The following is a 6,000-nucleotide window of genomic DNA, read 5'->3' as shown; positions in this document are numbered from 1 at the left end:
AGAGGGAGAGGGAGAGGGAGAGGGAGAGGGAGAGGGAGAGGGAGAGGGAGAGGGAGAGGGAGAGGGAGAGGGAGAGGGAGAGGGAGAGGGAGAGGGAGAGGGAGAGGGAGAGGGAGAGGGAGAGGGAGAGGGAGAGGGAGAGGGAGAGGGAGAGGGAGAGGGAGAGGGAGAGGGAGAGGGAGAGGGAGAGGGAGAGGGACTGTAGAGCTTAATTTCATAGAAGAGTTTTATAATGTCGCAGTAGAAGAAAACATTTTGGTGGTGGCAAGATTACATTGTTGCCAGCTTGGTTAGAAACATTAACCGAGGTGAAGTGCTTGACTGCACAGAGAAGCTCCTCTGGTTAAGGCCTTTGTTTATGAATAGAAATATGTTTACAAGGCAGTTGATGCTGTATCAGTTTAGATAAACAAAACTCCGTTCTCCTGTAGGGATTACCCACTGCCCAGTAATAGGGTTTCTTTGGCTGACTTTACAGGTACCAGATATGAATTCCCTCCTGCAGAGTGGCCTCAAACCCAATCAGAGAATGGTTGTGATTGAATAAAGGAAAAAAGACCAGTAAGAAACTTAGATACTGATTTTCTTTTTCAGTGATTTACTTAAAGCACTGCTTGTACTGTCTATTTGCTAAGCATAACTTCACTTGCCACCTGGAACAAAACGACCCAGAGAAATTGCTGAACCATGGGTCACTGCCTTTAATAGCACATGGGCTTCTATAAAACCCACCTTGTGGTTTTAGAGTATGAAACAAGAATAGAAAAGAAGCCTTTCAGGAGTTGTTCTGGCTCCGGTCCTCCATGACATCTCCCCACTTCCACTCACCTTTGTGACGGAACGTTTCTGGAGAAATCTCCTTCACTAAGACCCCACATTTTGCAGAAAAGTCACTGCTCCAGGGCCTCCTGAACCAGAAGGTCTGTGGAACTGGGAAGCTCATTTCTCCCAAATGAATTCCAGGGTCCCTTTCCAGCGGGCAAGGGGACAGTGAGACCCAGGACTGTAGTCTCCAAGTAAAAGAAGACTAGACCATGTTGGCTGTTCAGACACAGTAAGAATCCTGAGGGAGAGCTGGCGGGATGGCTCAGCGGTTTACAGCACTGGCTGCTCTTCCAGAGGATCCAGGTTCAATTCCCGGCACCCACGTGGCAGCTCAAACTTATCTGTAACTCCAGTTCCAGGGGATCTGATGCCCTCACACAGACAGTCACCAGTGAGCATAAAATAAAAATAAATTATTAAAAAAAAGAATCCTGAGGGAGATGGGAAGATTCAGCAGGGGCTTCATCACCCCGGAGGACATTGCCTCTGAATCCTGGATGGAATAACTGAGGTGGCACTGACCTCAAATTTAATTAATTAATTAATAATTAATTAATAGAAGAGGAAGAGGAACAGCGGCAGTAGCTTCAAAGGGATACCTAAGCACTGGTATCAGTCTCAGAAAAAATAGATGAGGGATTTTAAAATGAGAATGTATAACTTTTGAATAAATGGTAGATGCATGTATAAATTCCTGTAATGGTCCCACAGCTCTGTGGCTATGGCATCTGACGGGGCCTCAACCTGCAGGTTCATTTCACCTGAACCCGCACTCACCTCTGGTAATAGGAGATAGGGATTTGAACATAGGGATTTGTGAGGGGGGCCCTAAGGTAAGACCTCTTACATTGCCACGAAGCAGCCAGGCAATGGGGGCACTCACTTGAGGTAGAAACTGGCCTTTTGGACCCCATCCTATGTACCATACAGTGCTTGGTATATATAAACTCCCCAACTCCTGGTTAGGGAACGCTTCTCGAGTGGTGTGCACTGTACAGATGTGAGGCCCACATAGTCCTACAAACCATGCCCAACAACAAGAGGAAGCACTGCTGATTATGAAATAATGAAGCCCCCCAAATTAAGACTCGCTGTGAAACTGGCCTTCCTTCCACATTGCCTGACCATCTGAGGTTACCTACAGCTCTGACTCTGACAGTCTGAGAAGTCTGTGTGGGATGCATGGTGTCTCTTGGCCTAACACCCTTCAGGATGGCTTTGCCGTATCGGTTGCTAAGACTAAGCAGTGGACAACAACTTGCCTGGCAGGTTGGTGTACTAGATTACAGAGTATAGTGAGAATTTTGGTTCCCTTAAACAATACAGATATGTTATGGGACTATGTTTTTATTTGAAGTCGAGGTGCGGGATATGGAGCTGCCTCTCGTTGTCCACAGCAGCTGATTATGATTTGTCTCATGCTCTGGCAGGGGCGTGATTCTGCCAGCTGAAGATAGTTTACATTTGGAAGTCTTGGGACTCTTCAGAGGATATAGAAATGCCATGCACCAAGAGGCTGCAGCCCATGGTGTTCCAGCTGCAGATCCCCCTGCTGCTCTGGCTCCTGTTGCTGTGAATCCAGCTTTTGCTATTTGCTGGATTGCTGGATTGCTGTTTTCTGGTTGGAGATATTCTAATGACCAAGATTTAACTTGCCCCAAGGAACTTGAAGGCCCTAAATAGGAGGACATTGTCTAAAGAGATCTGTGTCCCCTTTCCACTCTAACCTTCTTTCTTTCTTTTTCTTTTTTCTTTTTGGTTTTTCGAGACAGGATTTCTCTGTGTAGCCCTGGCTGTCCTGGAACTCACTCTGTAGAACAGGCTGGCCTTGAACTCAGAAATCCACCTGCCTCTGCCTCTGCCTCCCAAGTGCTGGGATTAAAGGCGTGCACTACCACTGCCCGGCTTAACCTTCTTTCTTGTCTACCTAGTATTGGGGGTGTTGAAAGGGTATGAATTGGAGTGTAGAAGGGTGGTAGATAAAAGAACCCAATAAAGTAGCCAAAAGAATAGTTACAACAGGGTTCACAGCTGAATAAGACTACTGGTGCTTCCCTCCCATCCCCCAACAGCAGTCTGCACAGCACCCTTCTAGAATTAGGAGAGTAGTCAACTGGGAGAAAGACTCCAGCTCATGATCAAGGTATGTACTATCTTCAACAGTAGGATTTAATTAGCTAGTTCTGAAGGGCAAGCGAGAGGAACACCACGAGACTATGTTGTTTTGGGGTGCTCTGTAGTCTCCCTGACCAACTATAAAGAGGTATGCTATGCATGGCACCAGGATTTTCATTTAATAACCTATGACTTCTGAGAGTACCATTATCCGGCCATACAAACATCTCCTTTCTAAATCAATATATATATATTTTTAGTTTATTTTTTAATTGGCCTACAAAATATGTTTCAATGTTTTTTTTAAACCCTTCAATTTGGTTTTACCCTCCTCGCACGCCCACTGCTTACCTTCCCAACCCCTTACCCTACCCCTGTTTAAACATTCTCAGCCTCTCTGCTTTCCTATCACCTCTGCTATCCTTCCTCCCTGAAGGCATCCTTTCTAGTTTCCTGGCTTCTACTGGCACTCCAAATTAAAACACACAAGTCTAGAGACTCTGAGCTAAGATCTCCATATGAGAGAGAGAGCGTGTGGTTTTTTTTCTCTAAGGGCCTGGCTGACACCACTCAGAATAATTTCCAGTTCCATCCATTTTACTGCAAATATCACAATTTCATTTCCTTTTGATATTAATACAATCCCATTGTATACCTGTGCCACATTTTCACATCATCAGCTGGTGCACATCTAATCTGACTTCATTTCCTAGCTCTTGTGAACAAAGCAACAATGAACAGGCATACATATGTCTTCAGTTGGATATAGAGTCTTTTTTTTTTTTTTTTTGGCTTGTTTCGAGACAGGGTTTCTCTGAGTAGCCCTGGCTGTCCTGGAACTCACTCTGTAAACCAAGCTGTCCTGAAACTCAGAAATTCGCCTGCCTCTGCCTCCCAAGTGCTGGGATTAAAGGTGTGTGCCACCACCACCCATTGAATATAGAGTCCTTTGGGTATTGTCACAGTTTGGTTTCTGTTGCTGTGATACAACGCTGACTTGGAGAGGAAAGGGTTTATTTCAGCTTCCATGTCACAGTCCATCATGGAGGGAAGGCAAGGCAGGAACTCAAAGTAAGAACTTAGAGGCAGAAACTAAGGAGGAGACCGTGGAGGAGACTGCTCCGTGGCTAGTTTCCCCTGGTTGCTCAGCTCGCAACCTATACCTTTTGTATATAGTCCAGGCCTACCTGCTTAAAGATGATACCACCCAGAGTGGACTGGGCTCTCTTATATCAATTAGCCAAGAAACGTCCCCACAAGAAAACGTCCCCACATTTAACCACAGGTCAGTCTGATGGAGGCAATTCCTCAACTGATCTTTTCCTATACCTAACCACAGTAGGTGTGTAGCTGGGAACAGTATAGCTGGGCTATGGTAGTGCTGTGTCTAGATTTAAGAGCCTACGCATTGACTGATACAGTGACTGTACCCATTGACTCTTGCACCAACAGTGAACCAGGATCTTCTTTCTCCACATCCAGCATTCATTGCCATTTGATGTCTTGATAACAGCCACGTTGAGTGGGGCGAGATGGAATCTCAAAATAGTTTTAAATGTTATTTCCCTAGTAACTAATGATGTTGAACACTTTTAAAAATATTTATTGGCCATTGCATACACTAGCAAGATTTTGCTGAAAGGACCCAGATAGAGCTGTCTCTTGTGAGACTATGCCGGGGCCTAGCAAACACAGAAGTGGATGCTCACAGTCAGCTATTGGATGGATCACAGGGCCCCCAATGGAGGAGCTAGAGAAAGTACCCAAGGAGCTAAAGGGATCTGCAACCCTGTAGGTGGAACAACATTATGAACTAACCAGTACCCCCCTCTGAGCTCGTGTCTCTAGCTGCATATGAATCAGAAGATGGCCTAGTTGGCCATGACTGGAAAGAGAGGCCCATTGGACTTGCAAACTTTATATTCTCCAGTACAGGGGAACCCCAGGGCCAAAAAGTGGGAGTGGGTGCATAGGGGAGTCGGGGGGAAAGGTAGGGGGGACTTTTGGGATAGCATTGGAAATGTAAATGAGGAAAATACCTAATAAAAATATTAAAAACAATTATTGGCTATGTTTACTTAACTATCTTCAAATCAGATTAATAACCTATTTTTAATTGGGTTGTTTGTTTCCTAGATTTTTAAAAAAGATTTAGTTTATGCATGAGTACACTTTCACCCTCTTCAGATGCACCAGAAGAGGGCATCAAATCCCATTACAGATGGTTGTGAGACACCATGTGGTTGCTGGGAGTTGAACTCAGGACCTCTGGAAGAGCAGTCAGCCAGTGCTCTTAACCATTGAGCCATCTCTCCAGTCCTCCTCTAGATTTTTTTTATAAGTTCTTTGTGCATTCTAGTTGGCAAAGATTTTCCCCAATTAAGTAGGCTACCTCGTCCTTTAATTTTGACCATTGCCTTTGTTGTACAGAAGCTTTCTAGCTTTGTGAGAGCCCATTTGTCAATTGTTGACTACAGTCCCATTGACGGTCCTTACACATGACTGTATCTTCTACTGGTCTTCCTACATTCTCTTCTAACTACTGCCCTATCGTCTTTATTTCTTCCTGCAGCCTCTTGGATGTGCTTTATCCTTATCTTCAGAGCAAAGTATTTATTCCAGGATTCTCTGGAAGTTTGGCTTGGAGGCCTTAAAATGTCTTTAGTCTATTTTTAGGATGGAAAGTTTTTGTTTTGCCTTCAATTGTGACAGTTTTACTGGATATAGTGGTCTGGGTTGATATTTATGGTCTTTCTTTCTTTCTTTCTTTTTTTTTTTTTTTTTTGGTTTTTTGAGACAGGGTTTCTCTATATAGCCCTGGCTGTCCTGGAACTCACTTTGTAGACCAGGCTGGCCTCAAACTCAGAAATCTGCCAAATCTGCCTGCCTCTGCCTCCCAAGTTCTGAGATTAAAGGCATGTGCCACCACCACCGGGCTATTTATGGTCTTTCTTAACTTGAAATACATTGCACCACATCTTTGTAGGGTTTTAAATTTCTATTGCTAAATCATCTGTTGGTCTGATGGGCTTGTCTTTGTATGTGACCTGAGTCCTCTCT

This window comes from Mus caroli, unplaced genomic scaffold (assembly GCF_978045245.1).
Source record: "Mus caroli unplaced genomic scaffold, Mus_caroli_1 scaffold_19, whole genome shotgun sequence".
Classification (NCBI taxonomy): domain Eukaryota; kingdom Metazoa; phylum Chordata; class Mammalia; order Rodentia; family Muridae; genus Mus; species Mus caroli.
Note: the sequence above shows the minus strand (reverse complement) of the source record.